Genomic DNA, 19,384 nt, shown 5'->3' with positions numbered 1-19,384 from the left:
TGTAAGGAACATTATATATGATAAGCTGGTATGTTGAAAAGTCAAGCACACTTCCTGTCTTGTGTAGGAACATTGTGTGCTGAGCTTGTGACCTGTGAGCTCAGTGCAGTGTTCCATGACCTGTTTCTATGGTAACAGGCAGAAGGCAGATTGGGGGAAGGGTTGAAATGTATTTCAGTTGGAAAGGGTTGAAATGTTTAACCAATAGAAATGTGTGTTTGCTTTTGAGTTTATGTGCGAAGGATTGTGATTTGATGTTTACATGTATATGTGTGGAAAATGAAAGGGAAACTTTTCCAGTCTTTTCTTTTGCTGAGAGGTCCACAGTGCAGAGATTCTGTAAAAGAAAATATGGTGAGTTATTGATATACTCCTTAATCTACAAAAGAACTTGAAAGATGAGTTATTTAATTGTGAGGGGATGTATGTAGACTATTTTGATTTTAATCAGACTAATGTATTTTTCCTGCTAAAGTGCAGGGAGTACTTTTTTTCTCTACAATGTGTGTGCATGTAGAAACCATTCTGTGATAGGCATTTGTGTTTTTTATGTGTTTGTAGACAGATAACTGTGCAGTTTATATATTTTGGTAGAATTAGAAACCAGTCCTTGTTTATGAATTTGTGTAATGAGTTATGTTATGTTTCTATACTAAAATGTAGTACTACTTCTTATAGTGCAAGGGATAGTGTTGTTTGTCTAGAATCACACAGTGAGGCTGTGTGCATTTGGGAACCACTGTGAGAGAAGCATTTGGTAATATCGTGTATTTGCTGACAGATAACTGTTTTAAAACCAGTCAGGTTGTCAAGTTTTAGTAGCATTAGAAGACAGTTATGGCTTATGCTTTCATTAAATGAGTGAGGCATTGACAGTAAATTGCAGTCGTGAAATATGTAGATTGTGTGCAGTTCCCTTACCACTTGCACTGTAGTGAATGAGTTTTGGTAAGCTCATAGGGATAGTGGTGCTTGTCTAGAATCACACTGTGAGTTAGTGTGTATTTGGGATCAGTGTGAGAGAATCATTTGGTAACATCATGTATTTGCTGACAGATAACTGTTTAAAAATCTGTCATGTTGGGAAGTTTTAGTAGCATTAGAATCCAGTCTTTGCTTATATGTTAATTAAATGAGTCATGCTTTGACACTGATGTGCTGTACTTAAATATGTAGATTGTGTGCAGTACCATTAACTCTTCCAGACTAGTGAATGAGTTTTGGTAAACTCCTAGGATAGTGTTGCTGGTCTAAAATCACACTGTGAGTCTGTGTGCATTTGGGTAAGGATTGTGAGAGAAGCATTTGGTAACATCGTGTATTTGCTGACAGATAATTGTTTTAAAACCTGTCATGTTGTCAAGTTTTAGTAGCATTAGAAGACAGTTATGGCTTATGCTTTCATTATATGAGTCAGGCATTGACAGTAAATTGCAGTCATGAAATATGTAGATTGTGTGCAGTTCCCTTATCACTTCCAGTGTAGTGAATGAGTTTTGGTAAACTCCTAGGGATACTGGTGCTTGTCTAGAATCACACTGTGAGTCTTTGTGCATTTGGGAACCACTTTGAAAGAAGCGTTTGGTAACATTGTGTATTTGCTGACAGAAAACTGTTTTAAAACTTGTCATGTTGTCAAGTTTTAGTAGCATTAGAAGCCAGTCTTTGCTTATGTGTTGATTAAATGAGTCAGGCATTGACACTAAAGTGCAGTCGTGAAATATGTAGATTGTGTGCACTTCCCTTATCACTTCCAGTGTAGTGAATGAGTTTTGGTAAACTCATAGGGATAGTGGTGCTTGTCTAGAATCACACTGTGAGTTAGTGTGTATTTGGGATCACTGTGAGAGAAGCATTTGGTAACATCATGTATTTGCTGACAGATAACTGTTTTAACCTGTCATGTTGTGAAGTTTTAGTAGGATTAGAATCCAGTCTTTGCTTATGCGTTGATTAAATGAGTCATGCTTTGACACTGATGTGGTGTACTTAAATATGTAGATTGTGTGCAGTACCATTAACTCTTCCAGAGTAGTGAACGAGTTTTGGTAAACTCCTAGGATAGTGTTGCTTGTCTAAAATCACACTGTGAGTCTGTGTGCATTTGGGTAAGGATTGTGAGAGAAGCATTTGGTAACATTGTGTATTTGCTGACATATACCTGTTTTAAAACCGGTCATGTTGTGAAGTTTTAGTAGCATTAGAAGCCAGTCTTTGCTTATGCTTTGATTAAATGAGTCAGGCTTTGACACAAAAGTGCAGTCCTGAAATATGAAGATTGTGTGCAGTTCGCTTACCACTTCCACAGTAGTGAATGATTTTTGGTAAACTCCTAGGTATAGTGTTTGTTGTCTAGAATTACAATGTGAGTCTGTGTGCATTTGAGAACCACTGTGAGAGAAGCATTTGGTAACATCGTGTATTTGCTGACAGATAACTAATTTAAAACCTCTCATGTTGTCAAGTTTTAGTAACATTAGAAGCTAGTCTTTGCTTATGCATTGATAACATGAGTCAGGGTTTGACACTACGGTGCAGTACCATGTACTATTCTGTTCAAGGTGGCAGAACTGAAAATTTAAAAGTTTTACCTAAGCACTGTCCTAGAAGTAGTCTGAATATTTAGTCAGTTTCTAAGTACCAAATAGATTGCTTCAAATAAAATTGTTCTGACATACTATACACTTGTCTTTTACACCTTCAATTCCCTAGTCAGTATCCATACACTTCCAGGAAACATCCTGTCACTTCCTTTGCAGTCCTCTAGCGACCCATTCAACAGCATGTACTAATCCATTGACTGTGCCAAAACTCAAACACTTATAAATTCACCTAGACACTCTCTTTCCAGTACTCTAATGATTCAGTCACTGCCTAAGTATTCATGCACTGAGCCAGGTCTTAGCACATGGACTACGTCAAACCCATATCCACTATGCATGCAGTCCTCTAACCACCTACACACTTGTCTTTCACACCTTCAATTCCCCAGTCAGTATCCGTTCACTTCCAGCAAACACCCTGTCACTGTCGTTGCACTCCTCTAGTGACCCATTCAGCATCATGTACTAATCCATTCACAGCGCCAAACCCTAATAAATTCACCCATGCACTCTCCTTGCAGTACTCTAATCATTCAGTCAGTACCCAAGTACTCATCCAGTGACCCAGGCCTTAGTATATGGACTGCTTCAAACCCTTATCCTCTATGTATGCAGTCCTCTAACCACCTACACAATTGTCTTTCACACCTTCAATTCCCTAGTCAGTATCCATACACTTCCAGGAAATACCCTGTCACTCTCTTTGCAGTCCTCTAGTGACCCATTCAGCACCATGTACTAATCCATTCACTGTGCTAAAGCCCAAACACTTATAAATTCACCAAGATATTATCTTTGCAGTACTCTAATCATTCAGTCAGTGCCTAAGTATTCATACACTGAGCCAGGCCTTAGCACATGGACTGCTTCAAACCCCTATGCACTATGCATGCAGTCTTCTAACCACCTAGACTCTTGTCTTTCACTCTTTCAATTTCCTAGTCAGTATCCATACAGTCCAGCACTTGTCACTGCCTTTGCACTCCTCTAGTGACCCATTCAGTACCAAGTACTAATCTATTCCCCGTGCGAAAAGCCTAGCACTTATAAATTCACCTAGGCACTCTCCTTGCTGTACGATAATCATTCAGTCAGTACCCAAGTAGTCATGCAGTGAGCCAGGCACATGGACTGCTTTAAATGCCTATGCAGTATGGATGCAGTCCTCTAATCACCTACACAGTTGTGTTTCACACCTTCTATTCCCTAGTTAGTATTCATACTCTTCTAGCAAACACCCTGTGAGTCACCCAGTGTGTCTCCTTATAGTACTGTAATCATTTAGTCAGTTAGCATGTAGTCTTTTAGTGAGGTAGGCTTTAGGGCATGAACTGCTTCAAAGTAGTATGCACTATGCATGTAGTGTTTTAATGATCGTCACACTTGTGGTTCAGGGCTATAGTTTCATAGTCAGTTTTTATATAAAATGTGTTTGTACAGTAATGGAATAGTATAAATTTGAAAGTTATTAATATACATTTATTTGTCATTCTTTTTTACAGATACAGAACAGGAGTGTTTCTCATCTGTTTGCACTCTTCTCGTGCAAGATTGTTTGGACGAACGGTCCTTAGGTGTTTCATCATACTTGCTGTGCCACACGAGTATTTTTTGTTAGGATCTCCTCGTAACAGAACTCTTTGGCAAATCTTGCGAGTGACGAAGGTGGCATTGGTCTTTATTTGCTCCTTGGAAAAAGTAAAACATTTCCTCACCACTGAAGAAAAACGTTGTTGGTGTGGTGCCTTCTGCAAAACATTTTCTTCAGATCCGTTAAATATTTTAAAGCAGCAACATTTACAGTTTTTGTAAGTTAAACTTATAAAATTTTGTTAGCTGTATGCATTTTATATATCTGTGATTTGTTTCTTGTGGTATTTTGTTGAGAATACCATGGTGGTTTTTTTTAACAGTCTTTCTTATTTTCCAGGTCTGTCGTCGACATCCATTGTCCCCACAGTAGTGTTCCGCCTTGTTGTTTTTTATTATTGTTGCTACATTTTGTTTATTAGAGTACTGTTCATATATATGTTAATAAAAAAATTAAAGTTTGAAAATAGTTTTTCGTTTATATATTTATTATTATAAAAAATAAAGTTCGAAAAAAAATTAATAACGTTTTTGGTTGTTCTCTTAAGCTCTTCCGTGCTCATGACGTCTCCCGGCCGTCATGAGTCACGATGGGCGTGTGTGGACGACGGCCGGGAGACGTCATGACCATGCCTGCGATCGGAATGCCAGCACTGAGAGAGCGCTGCGGCGGAATTTGCGCCGCAGCGAAGAGGTTAACTGCTGTGTGACTCTTTCTTGTTCTTATTACTGTTATTTGATGGAGTCCACCATGGTGTTAAATTTTGGGGCACTTATCGCTGGAATACTGGTGATATCTGCAGTTTGCACAAACTTCTGAATAGTGTGTTAGATTTATCTCAACTTTACTTCCGTTAAAGTGCTGATAATGAAATGGAGAGTAGCCGTTCCCGTGCAAAAAGACACGAGGTGAACCTTTCCGATTTAACGGGGTGTCTCGGACATGTCCATGTACAGGAAGTGCGGTAAGTGTGTCTCTGTGTTCTTGTGTGGCCTGCTACAAGAGCCGCAGCAGTTGATGTTGTAAACTGGCATGCACCACCTCCAAACGGCACTGTGATGTTGTAGTTGGAATGTAGCAGGACAGGCGCAAATAGGCATTACAATGGTGTGCCGTACAAGTGCACGAGATACAACAGCGCACCGTACAAAAGTGTGGGGGCTCATGGGAGGGAGGTGCAGCCGTTTGGCAACATAACACACAGTGAACTCGACCATGCGCCACATGCTGGGCATCTCATCCATGATGACCACGGTCGCAGACATCCCACAACACCAACGACTGGCCTTTGTACACATCCTGTATGAATGCAGCGTGGTTTTCACTTCTATGCTCGTTCAGTGGTGTGATGTTGGCGGGTTGTGTGACTTGTGCTGCTTGTTGCTGTGTTTCATTTTGGCCATTGTTAGTCTATATGTGTGTTGTACTTAATTGTGCATGTGTGCCATTCTGCCCATCTCCCCCCTCCCCCCACTCCCTGCTTCTTCCTCTTCCTAGTGCTGTTGTGTCTATAATTTTGTTGCTGCACACATAAATACATGTAAAGAATAAATTAGAATAGTTCCTTGATTCTTTTAGGTTTCAAAACTTCTCTATTGGTTTCTTTTTAATTTTCCATATGAACCGTTTTTTTAATATTCAACAACACATAGAAGCCAGAAGTGCAACGTATTCTATCAACACACTTTCTAGAACATACTACAACACGTGCAGGTTAAAAATTCATCAATTTTTTAAAACTTAACGATATTTTTTTGTAACATTTTCTTGAATATTTAACAAAACATGCAGTTTAAAAGTTGACGATTGTTTTAAGTTCGAACAGTGCCTTCCAAATGCAAGTAGCAGGTGTGGTTGATCTGAGCAAATTTTATCCTTTGATATGCACTCCACGTTGAAACTGCTTTTTCTTAACCAATCACAAAGATGCTTTTCCACAAAACTAATGTGCACCCTACTTTTAAAAAAGAATGCTTTTCATGATATCTTCAGAGATAAGTTACAGATAGGAATTAGCATTTAAAAAACCTTTGAAATTCACTGAAAAAAACAAAGGTTTCAGGGGCGTTATAGTTAGGAATTGGCATTTAAAAAACCTTAGAAATTCACTGAAAAAACCATAGGTTTCAGGGGCGTTATAGTTAGCTGGACATTTCCCTCGTACAAAACCCTAGAAATTCCCCTGTTATAGTTAGTTCAGCTAACTATAACTCGCGCCCCCGCAATGCACTGCTGATGACGTCACATATTACATCACTCATGACATGGTCAGTGACATCACTGATGACATCACTGATGACATCTCAAATGACATCACTGATGACATCACTGATGACGTCATCTATGTGATAAATTAGTACACCTTCTCACACCCTAATATAACTTTTGATACACCAACTCAAAATTTCAGACGGCCATTTTGAAGACCATAGATACTCCAATACCTATAACTACATACCCACTCATTGACTCTTAGGTCTACATGCACCTCCACTCACTCACCTGTACAGTCACTCATACTTACAGTCACTCCGTACAAGACTATCATATGCATTTATACAGATATATAGAAACTCACACACTGCCTTGAGGTACTGACACACCTAGTCCGTTGTGCAAATAATTAAACACAGTCCAATTGACTCACCTATACAGCTAAACACACTCAAGTTCACTTACTCATAAAAATACTAAAACATTTTGATACTCTTATTCAGTTACTAGTACAAGCACACACTCATCCATACAGCCAGTCCCGCAATCACACACTCTCACATATATATAGTTATTTACTCTTATACACATATACACTGGGTTTCACATATGTAGTTACTGTCACATGTACAACTGAGATATACATTCAATCACTAACACACCCTTACATACACTCACCCAACCATACAGTCCATCACAGTTGCACTCTTAAAACCATGCACCCATAGAATCACCCACTCACACATCTATGCACAGAGTCACACACACCCCACCCACACACACACTCAGGCACCCATACAGATACTCAGACAACCAATCAATAACCCATAGAGACACTCATATTGCTATTCACAAAACCATGCAGCCGTTTATACACCAACAGATAGACAGATACAGACATTCACACAGTTTAGTCACTAGTCTGCAGTAAGATACATTTAATGACTCACTTATAGAGTCAGTTACGCACCTAGAAAATCACCCATCCACACACTTGTACACCCACTTTTTTTTCAACAGGCCTTTCCCTATATATATTAAACATATTAAAACTGTTCAGAAACACATACTCAATGGATGACGTCATCAGTGATGTCATCAGTGATGTCATTTGAGATGTCATCAGTGATGTCATCAGTGATGTCACTGACCATGTCATGAGTGATGTAATATGTGACGTCATCAGCAGTGCATTGCGGGGGCGCGAGTTATAGTTAGCTGAACTAACTATAACAGGGGAATTTCTAGGGTTTTGTACGAGGGAAATGTCCAGCTAACTATAACGCCCCTGAAACCTATGGTTTTTTCAGTGAATATATATATAGTTTGTTGGTATTTTTTTAGAAGAGGTGATCCACCCAGCATCACAGGATGTTTATCCAAGGGAGGAGAGACTGGAGCCAGGCTCCCGGTTAGCAGCTGTGACCCTTAAGGAAACTGGCATCCAATTAAACCGTTAGCCCCCTAGGGTAACAGTTTTGCCCCGAATGTTCCCTTGCCCGCGACAGCTGATCAAATGAAGTAGCAACCCAACAACAAAAGATCCCAAATGCTCCTGATGGGCTTGCCCCCACGTATACTCTATTATTTGCATATCAGACAGTGCGCCTTTACGTCACCTTTTGGCCGGTTACAACAATTTTCACTAACCTGAAAAAGAATGTCTACTGCTGAGGCCCGTATTACCGTTGGCCCTGCAGTGCTATTGCCTTAGGAACATGCTTATCCTTGTTATAAGTTGTCGGAATAACTCTCCCCCCCAGCGCTCACTGATAGCGAGTATGGGCATCACCCACAGCGTATTCCCAGGTGTTGTGTGTGCTGCCTGTGCCCAAGCTTTCAAGTCCAGCTTGGAAGCGTGCGTCTTTCGTTCACAGCAACTTGCAGCCTCTTATCTGTCCCAGGAACAAAGGGTGCTGAAGCTTATTCTCTCCAAGACGGAGGCCAGGCCAAAAATACACCACAGCGCTTGACTGTGGGGAGGACCAATTCTCAATGTCCAGCAAGCGCGACCTGCCTCACGGTGCACGCGGCTCCCTTGGAAGACAGCACATCCACCTTACCCCTGCTACTGTCGGCCCTAACAGCTCTGTCATCGTTGTGACTAGTGCCACATGGGTATCTGAGTGTGTCAATTCGCCTCCACTCTCTTCTCAAGGCAAGGAGGCTGATCGGAAAATGCCACAAAACATAAGTGAATGAATCGTGCCGGGGAGGCTGGTCCCGACAATGACGCGTCCCAAATTCCTCTGCTGCTGGCCTCCAAAGAGAAAGCATTTCCATGCAAAGAGGGCACCAAAAAGGCTGGAGAAGGTATAAGTACCTTCCCCAACCCTCTGTGCATCGGAAATAATGCGGCCCGCGTGCCGGGCTCCCGTGTCCCCACACTAGAGGGGTGATGGTGTGCCTAAGTAGCACTAAGGGGGCCGCGGGCAGCCGCATTACCTGCGTTTTTTTAGAGCAGCTCTTAATGTTCACCACGCAAATAACGAGACCAATGCTTCTGCAAAACGTCCAAAACACGTTCCATCCCACATAAGGACATCAGTTGATTACACAATGTACGCAGCTACTGTGAATAATTCCTGCCCTCCTGCGCTATCGTTGGAAGAGGTAGCTTTTTATTTTGCATATTTGTAAAAAGACTGTCATACGCACACGAACGTTAGGGGATCGCCTACCTAGCCACACCTTGGCTCAAGGCCATTGGCTGAGGGAACCGTGTGCTCTGCAGAGCCGATCAAAATATGGAAATACAAGACGCAAAATAAACAGTCGGCAAGATGTAACAAGGCAAAGGCTGGGCCCATTGTGACAGGAGCACATCCGGTAGTGCCAAAAGGGGGGGGGGGGGGGGGGGGGTGGGGGATGCAAATAAGTCAGGACTACAGGGGGAAAGACGCGAAGAAAGTAGTCTGCAGTAAAGGGGCTGATAGCCATGGAAGGACACAAATGACTCATGGGGAGGGACAAACAAGCCAAAAACCAATCAGAATGCAGCATTTAGGATGTGAGCCAATGGACAGACAGTGGGCGTAGCTTAAACAAAGCTCCCCTGCTATAGTATATACTGCATGTCTCAACGAGCCAGTGCAAGCACTGCCTAGGCGAGACCTAAAAAGGGGCGCTTTCTGAACCAAGGGCTACCTTTTTGCAATATATGGTGTAATTCCATTCAGCAGTTCGGGCTGTAGCCTTGTCTAAAATTTCCTATGGGAAATAACATGGGGAAAACGTGTTTTGAAACCCCCCTTTTTTCTCAGCTACCGCTTGACGAATCACCCTCAAACTTTCAGGATAGGAGCTGACCGGAACGGGCCATTAGTTGTAAAAATTTTGCGAAGATTCGTCAAACGGCGCCAAAGTTATTGGCAATAGAATGTTATGATTTTCCTATGGATAATAGCTCCTCACTATAACTACCCACTGGAGACCGCCAGTAGGTAATATATTATGTACTGGTGGTCTCCAGTAGATAGTTATAGTTAGGACCTTGTTTCCATAGGAAAAGCATTTATTCTTTTCCCAATAACTTGGGCGCCGGTTGACGAATCGTCGCAAAATTTTCAAAACTTTTGGCCTGCTTCGGTCAGCTCCTATCCTGAAAGTATTGGGGTGATTCGCCAAGTGGGGGCTGAGAAAAAATGGGGGTCCCAAAACGTGTTTTGTCATTGTTATTTCCAATAGGAAACTTTAGACATGACTACAGCCCGAACTGCTGAACGGAATTACACCAAATTTGGCAAAAAGGTAGTGCTTGGTTCATAAAGCACCCTTTTTAGAAAAAGGTGTAAATCCGTTCAGTAGTTTTCGAGATATTAAAGGAAAAAAATCTTTATATATCTGGGCAGGACCTAACTACATAAGCACGAGCTTGGCTCTAATTGGCAGCCAACACTTCAATCCGGGATGTGTTGGCAGTCATCTTGGTGCAATGCTTTTTAGGTCTCGCCTAGCAATGCAGCGCATGCGCTGCCCACTACATAAACACCACTGCACTGCCCTAAACCCTGAAACTGCAGCCCCAGCACGACCCCCTAAACTGCACAAACACCACTGCACGGCCCTAAACCCTGAAACACCACCCCCAGCACGACCTCCTATACTGCCCGAACACCACTGCACTGCCCTAAACCCTGAAACTGCAGCCCCAGCACGACCCCCTACACTGCCCGAACACCACTGCACTGCCCTAAATCCTGAAACACCACCTCCACCAAGACCACCTACACTGCCCGAACACAACTGCACTGCCCTCAACCCTGAAACACCACCCCCAGCAAGATCCCTACACTGACCCGAACACCACTGCACTGCCCTAAACCCTGAAACACCACCCCCAGCAAGACCCCCTACACTGCCCGAACACCACTGCACTGCCCTCAACCCTGAAACACCACCCCCAGCAAGACCCCCTACACTGCCCGAACACCACTGCACTAAACCCTGAAACACCACCCCCTGCACGACCCCCTACACTGCCTGAACACCACTGCACTGCCCTAAACGTTGAAACATCACCCCCTGCACGACCCCCTACACTGCCCGAACACTACTGCTCTGCCCTAAACCCTGAAACACCACCCCCAGCATGACCCCCTACACTGCCTGAACACCACTGCTCTGCCCTAAACCCTGAAACACCACCCCAGCACGTCCCCCTACACTGCCTGAACACCACTGCTCTACCCTAAACCCTGAAACACCACCCCCAGCATGACCCCCTACACTGCCCAAACACTACTGCACTTCCCTAAACCCTGAAACACCACCCCAGCATGACCCCCTACACTGCCCGAACACCACTGCACTGCCCTAAACCCTGAAACACCACCCCCCTGCACAACCCCCTACACTGCCTGAACACCACTGCACTGCCCTAAACTCTGAAACACCACCCCCCTGCACGACCCCCTACACTGCCCGAACACCACTGCACTGCCCTAAACCCTGAAACACCACCCCCTGCACGACCCCCTACACTGCCCGAACACCACTGCACTGTCCTAAACCCTGAAACACCACCCCCGCAAGACCCCTACACTGCCCAAACACCACTGCACTGCCATAAACCCTGAAACACCAGCCCCGCACGACCCCCTACACTGCCCGAACACCACTGCACTGCCCTAAACCCTGAAACACCAGCCCCAGCATGACAGCCTACACTGCCCGAACACCACTGCACTGCCGTAAACACTGAAACAGAAGCCCCAGCATGACACCCTGCACTGCCCGAAAACCACTGCACTGTCCTAAACCCTGAAACAGCAGCCCCAGCCCGACACCCTACACTGCCCAAAAACCACTGCACTGTCCTAAACCCTGAAACAGCAGCCCCAGCCTGACACCCTACACTGCCCGAACACCACTGCACTGCCCTAAACCCTGAAACTGCAGCCCCAGCACGACCCCCTACACTGCCCGAACACCACTGCACTGCCCAAAACCCTAAAACACCACCCCCAGCACGACCCCCTACACTACCCAAACACCACTGCACTACCCTAAACCCTAAAACACTACACCCAGTATGACCCCTTACACTACACAAACACCACTGCACTACCCTAAACCCTAAAACACTACCCACAGCAGTACCCCCTACACTACCCAAACACCACTGCACTACCCTAAACCCTAAACCACTACCCCAGCATGACCCCCTACACTACCCAAACACCACTGCACTACCCTAAACCCTAAAGCACTCCCCCAGCACAACTCCCTACACTACCCAAACACCACTGCACTGCCCTAAGCCCTAAATCTACCCCGAGCACTACCCCTATACTACCCAAACACCACTGTACTACCCTAAACCCTAATTCTACCCCAGAACGACCCCCTACACTACCCAAACACCACTGCACTACCCTAAACCTTAGAAACGTAACCACCACCCCATGCCCAATCCCCCTTACCTCTCACTCCTCGAGGTTCCTCTCTCCTCGTGGTTCCTGCTTCACGTTGTCTCTGAGGGGCGGTGCACGTTGTTGTGAGGAAACGGAACAGCCTCTGTTTCCTTACACTACCCAAACACCACTGCACTACCCTAAGCCCTAAAACACTACCCTCAGCACGAACCCCTACACTACCCAAACACCACTGCACTACCCTAAACCCTAGAAAACCCTAGAAAAGTAACCACCACCCCATGCCCAATCCCCCTAACCTATCACTCCTCGTGGTTCCTCTCTCCTCGTGGTTCGTGCTTCATGTCGTCTCTGAGGGGCGGTGCACGTCATTGTGAGGAAACAGAACAGCCTCTGTTTCCTTACAACGATGTGGATCATCTACTTTTTTTAGAACTCATGGCAATTTACCATACATACCTTTACAACAAAAGTTGTTGTAAAGCCATGCATGGTAAATGACCATGCATTCTAAAAAAACGCGTAGTAATGACTTCACGATGTACAACGCATGCGAAGTAATGCATGCATTGTAATGGTATCGCGAAGTAAAAAAGTTGTTGTATCGGCTGTTTACCGATCGAAGCTGGCCCCTGTTCTTCAGTGAGTCGTTTATTTGATAAATTAGGAGGAAGGAATGTGTTTTTTTTACCGAAAAGTGCATTCCCGGCTGTTGTATTGTGAAAGTGTCCGCGTGGCCTGGTTTCACTTCCGGTGAGAGAGTGGAAGAGTATGTTTGGATCTAAAGGGGTTCTAGTGTTTGCGCTACACGTCATCAGAAAACACAGCTAATGGAAATCGTTGTCCCTGAAGTGTGGAGCAGTGCCATGAGAGGTCAACGAGTGTGCGTTCCACCGCAGTATGACCGTACCGCGTGACATATGTGCTGCCTCCAGTGTACGGAAGGCAGAAGCCGCATCCATCGCAGGTCCTCATGAAGACCGTTGTAGCACTAATTCTACATTTTGGAACTAGGGCATTTTAACCTTGTTGTTCCTGCCAGATACAAAGAGAAGATCCTGTGTTATTCAGTGCCCTCGTTACCTTTGTGTGGGTAGTGGTGCTTGTCACTTCGCTGCCCCGCTGGTGCACACGACTGGGCTCCCCACCTCGTGTGCCATCTGCAGGACCTCTGCCCTCTGATCACTGGTTTTGGTTTCTGGAGTGGCAACATAAACAGTTGTTCCCAAAGGACTAGCCTGAACACTTAGGTGAATATCCCCTGCGCCAGCATTCCGCAGAAATTTTTTCCTAGCTCTCCCACGTCGACAATGATGTCATAATAGCACAGCTCCACTCGCGACATCGTATGACGTCATAAGAGCCATAAGAGGACCTCGTCGGCGTGCTGACGTCAGTTCCACCCATTTTTTCCATGCCACCGCGGTAAACAGGTGGACCAACACATTTTCACATGTATACAATATATGCGGGGGGCTCACGGCCCCCCGCAGCCCTGAGGACCGCCACACCCCGGGGCTTGTGTTTTAAAAAAAATAATAATAATAACCTGTGTGGGGGGGGCTCGACCACCCCACACGCCCCGGGACCGCCACCTACCCAGGCCTCTAAATATTATAATTGGGGGGTTCGTGACGGACCCCCCAGCCCCGGGAACCACCACCTCCCCGGGGCTTTTGAAATGTTGGGAGGGGCGTGTGCGGCCCACCTCCTGGAGCACTTGATGGCCCTGGGGACCGCCACACCCCCAGGGCCGGCTCCTGCAGTATCCCAGGGTGCCCACCCCCGGAACACTGTAGTTTGCTATGGCAGGGCAGGAGCTTCGCGGCTCCTGCCCTGCCATAGCAAACTTGGTTTGGATTTTGAAATAGAGAGCAGGGAAACCTGCTCTCTCTTTCAGAATGCAAACCAACTTGCTTTTCCACACGGGGAGCTGCATCTTAGCAGCTCCCCATTTAGAAAAGCAATGCCGGCTCCCGAGGGACACGAGGAGCTGGCGGGACCGTGGGGGGATTGGGGACCCCCCCACGGTCCCCAACGGACAGGGCCAGCCCCGGGTCATGGGGTCCCCGGGGCTACAAGTGGCCACACACTATCGTTTTTTTCACCTGACACGCTGGAAGGTCATAACTGAGTTCGCTGCTGCCTGCCAAATAAAAGGTGAAAAAAACGATAGTGTGTGGCATCTTCAATTGGGGAGCAGTTTCGATTGGATATGTAGTGGCCCGCTCTGGCCACGAAGACGCCCCACTGCAGACTGCAGCAGGTCCTTGCGCCTTGAGTCTGAGGCGCGCACAGGAACATCGTTACCGCTTTGGTCAGGCGAAAACTTAGCAGCCAACCTGTCTTTGTCCGCAACAGCGACCCGATGGGATTGAAATCTATGGAGGGGAAAAGAACGGCCGCAGCCATTGTGGTAATACTTACCTGAACTACGTTAACCAAGGTGCACTGCATGCACACGCCCATTGGGGCGGGACTATGCCATTCAAAACCGTGAGGGGGACAAATGTGTACAGCCGCTTCTCCACCGCAAAGCCAAGCCAGTGATAAAGGGAGAGAACCCGAAACGCGTATGGCGCTAATGGCGGATGACACGCTGGAAGGTCATAACTGAGTTCGCTGCTGCCTGCCAAATAAAAGATGAAAAAAACGATAGTGTGTGGCATCTTCAATTGGGGAGCAGTTTCAATTGGATATGTAGTGGCCCGCTCTGGCCACGAAGACGCCCCACTGCAGACTGCAGCAGGTCCTTGCGCCTTGAGTCTGAGGCGCGCACAGGAACATCGTTACCGCTTTGGTCAGGCGAAAACTTAGCAGCCAACCTGTCTTTGTCCGTAACAGCGACCCGATGGGATTGAAATCTATGGAGGGGAAAAGAACGGCCGCAGCCATTGTGGTAATACTTACCTGAACTACGTTAACCAAGGTGCACTGCATGCACACGCCCATTGGGGCGGGACTATGCCATTCAAAACCGTGAGGGGGACAATTGTGTACAGCCGCTTCTCCACCGCAAAGCCAAGCCAGTGATAAAGGGAGAGAACCCGAAACGCGTATGGCGCTAATGGCGGATGACACGCTGGAAGGTCATAACTGAGTTCGCTGCTGCCTGCCAAATAAAAGGTGAAAAAAACGATAGTGTGTGGCATCTTCAATTGGGGAGCAGTTTCGATTGGATATGTAGTGGCCCGCTCTGGCCACGAAGACGCCCCACTGCAGACTGCAGCAGGTCCTTGCGCCTTGAGTCTGAGGCGCGCACAGGAACATCGTTACCGCTTTGGTCAGGCGAAAACTTAGCAGCCAACCTGTCTTTGTCCGCAACAGCGACCCGATGGGATTGAAATCTATGGAGGGGAAAAGAACGGCCGCAGCCATTGTGGTAATACTTACCTGAACTACGTTAACCAAGGTGCACTGCATGCACACGCCCATTGGGGCGGGACTATGCCATTCAAAACCGTGAGGGGGACAATTGTGTACAGCCGCTTCTCCACCGCAAAGCCAAGCCAGTGATAAAGGGAGAGAACCCGAAACGCGTATGGCGCTAATGGCGGATGACACGCTGGAAGGTCATAACTGAGTTCGCTGCTGCCTGCCAAATAAAAGGTGAAAAAAACGATAGTGTGTGGCATCTTCAATTGGGGAGCAGTTTCGATTGGATATGTAGTGGCCCGCTCTGGCCACGAAGACGCCCCACTGCAGACTGCAGCAGGTCCTTGCGCCTTGAGTCTGAGGCGCGCACAGGAACATCGTTACCGCTTTGGTCAGGCGAAAACTTGGCAGCCAACCTGTCTTTGTCCGTAACAGCGACCCGATGGGATTGAAATCTATGGAGGGGAAAAGAACGGCCGCAGCCATTGTGGTAATACTTACCTGAACTACGTTAACCAAGGTGCACTGCATGCACACGCCCATTGGGGCGGGACTATGCCATTCAAAACCGTGAGGGGGACAATTGTGTACAGCCGCTTCTCCACCGCAAAGCCAAGCCAGTGATAAAGGGAGAGAACCCGAAACGCGTATGGCGCTAATGGCGGATGACACGCTGGAAGGTCATAACTGAGTTCGCTGCTGCCTGCCAAATAAAAGGTGAAAAAAACGATAGTGTGTGGCATCTTCAATTGGGGAGCAGTTTCGATTGGATATGTAGTGGCCCGCTCTGGCCACGAAGACGCCCCACTGCAGACTGCAGCAGGTCCTTGCGCCTTGAGTCTGAGGCGCGCACAGGAACATCGTTACCGCTTTGGTCAGGCGAAAACTTAGCAGCCAACCTGTCTTTGTCCGCAACAGCGACCCGATGGGATTGAAATCTATGGAGGGGAAAAGAACGGCCGCAGCCATTGTGGTAATACTTACCTGAACTACGTTAACCAAGGTGCACTGCATGCACACGCCCATTGGGGCGGGACTATGCCATTCAAAACCGTGAGGGGGACAATTGTGTACAGCCGCTTCTCCACCGCAAAGCCAAGCCAGTGATAAAGGGAGAGAACCCGAAACGCGTATGGCGCTAATGGCGGATGACACGCTGGAAGGTCATAACTGAGTTCGCTGCTGCCTGCCAAATAAAAGGTGAAAAAAACGATAGTGTGTGGCATCTTCAATTGGGGAGCAGTTTCGATTGGATATGTAGTGGCCCGCTCTGGCCACGAAGACGCCCCACTGCAGACTGCAGCAGGTCCTTGCGCCTTGAGTCTGAGGCGCGCACAGGAACATCGTTACCGCTTTGGTCAGGCGAAAACTTAGCAGCCAACCTGTCTTTGTCCGTAACAGCGACCCGATGGGATTGAAATCTATGGAGGGGAAAAGAACGGCCGCAGCCATTGTGGTAATACTTACCTGAACTACGTTAACCAAGGTGCACTGCATGCACACGCCCATTGGGGCGGGACTATGCCATTCAAAACCGTGAGGGGGACAATTGTGTACAGCCGCTTCTCCACCGCAAAGCCAAGCCAGTGATAAAGGGAGAGAACCCGAAACGCGTATGGCGCTAATGGCGGATGACACGCTGGAAGGTCATAACTGAGTTCGCTGCTGCCTGCCAAATAAAAGGTGAAAAAAACGATAGTGTGTGGCATCTTCAATTGGGGAGCAGTTTCGATTGGATATGTAGTGGCCCGCTCTGGCCACGAAGACGCCCCACTGCAGACTGCAGCAGGTCCTTGCGCCTTGAGTCTGAGGCGCGCACAGGAACATCGTTACCGCTTTGGTCAGGCGAAAACTTAGCAGCCAACCTGTCTTTGTCCGTAACAGCGACCCGATGGGATTGAAATCTATGGAGGGGAAAAGAACGGCCGCAGCCATTGTGGTAATACTTACCTGAACTACGTTAACCAAGGTGCACTGCATGCACACGCCCATTGGGGCGGGACTATGCCATTCAAAACCGTGAGGGGGACAATTGTGTACAGCCGCTTCTCCACCGCAAAGCCAAGCCAGTGATAAAGGGAGAGAACCCGAAACGCGTATGGCGCTAATGGCGGATGACACGCTGGAAGGTCATAACTGAGTTCGCTGCTGCCTGCCAAATAAAAGGTGAAAAAAACGATAGTGTGTGGCATCTTCAATTGGGGAGCAGTTTCGATTGGATATGTAGTGGCCCGCTCTGGCCACGAAGACGCCCCACTGCAGACTGCAGCAGGTCCTTGCGCCTTGAGTCTGAGGCGCGCACAGGAACATCGTTACCGCTTTGGTCAGGCGAAAGCTTAGCAGCCAACCTGTCTTTGTCCGTAACAGCGACCCGATGGGATTGAAATCTATGGAGGGGAAAAGAACGGCCGCAGCCATTGTGGTAATACTTACCTGAACTACGTTAACCAAGGTGCACTGCATGCACACGCCCATTGGGGCGGGACTATGCCATTCAAAACCGTGAGGGGGACAATTGTGTACAGCCGCTTCTCCACCGCAAAGCCAAGCCAGTGATAAAGGGAGAGAACCCGAAACGCGTATGGCGCTAATGGCGGATGACACGCTGGAAGGTCATAACTGAGTTTGCTGCTGCCTGCCAAATAAAAGGTGAAAAAAACGATAGTGTGTGGCATCTTCAATTGGGGAGCAGTTTCGATTGGATATGTAGTGGCCCGCTCTGGCCACGAAGACGCCCCACTGCAGACTGCAGCAGGTCCTTGCGCCTTGAGTCTGAGGCGCGCACAGGAACATCGTTACCGCTTTGGTCAGGCGAAAACTTAGCAGCCAACCTGTCTTTGTCCGTAACAGCGACCCGATGGGATTGAAATCTATGGAGGGGAAAAGAACGGCCGCAGCCATTGTGGTAATACTTACCTGAACTACGTTAACCAAGGTGCACTGCATGCACACGCCCATTGGGGCGGGACTATGCCATTCAAAACCGTGAGGGGGACAATTGTGTACAGCCGCTTCTCCACCGCAAAGCCAAGCCAGTGATAAAGGGAGAGAACCCGAAACGCGTATGGCGCTAATGGCGGATGACACGCTGGAAGGTCATAACTGAGTTTGCTGCTGCCTGCCAAATAAAAGGTGAAAAAAATGATAGTGTGTGGCATCTTCAATTGGGGAGCAGTTTCGATTGGATATGTAGTGGCCCGCTCTGGCCACGAAGACGCCCCACTGCAGACTGCAGCAGGTCCTTGCGCCTTGAGTCTGAGGCGCGCACAGGAACATCGTTACCGCTTTGGTCAGGCGAAAACTTAGCAGCCAACCTGTCTTTGTCCGTAACAGCGACCCGATGGGATTGAAATCTATGGAGGGGAAAAGAACGGCCGCAGCCATTGTGGTAATACTTACCTGAACTACGTTAACCAAGGTGCACTGCATGCACACGCCCATTGGGGCGGGACTATGCCATTCAAAACCGTGAGGGGGACAATTGTGTACAGCCGCTTCTCCACCGCAAAGCCAAGCCAGTGATAAAGGGAGAGAACCCGAAACGCGTATGGCGCTAATGGCGGATGACACGCTGGAAGGTCATAACTGAGTTCGCTGCTGCCTGCCAAATAAAAGGTGAAAAAAACGATAGTGTGTGGCATCTTCAATTGGGGAGCAGTTTCGATTGGATATGTAGTGGCCCGCTCTGGCCACGAAGACGCCCCACTGCAGACTGCAGCAGGTCC

The sequence above is a fragment of the Triturus cristatus genome, chromosome 8, assembly GCF_964204655.1.
Source record: "Triturus cristatus chromosome 8, aTriCri1.1, whole genome shotgun sequence".
NCBI lineage: Eukaryota > Metazoa > Chordata > Amphibia > Caudata > Salamandridae > Triturus > Triturus cristatus.
Note: the sequence above shows the minus strand (reverse complement) of the source record.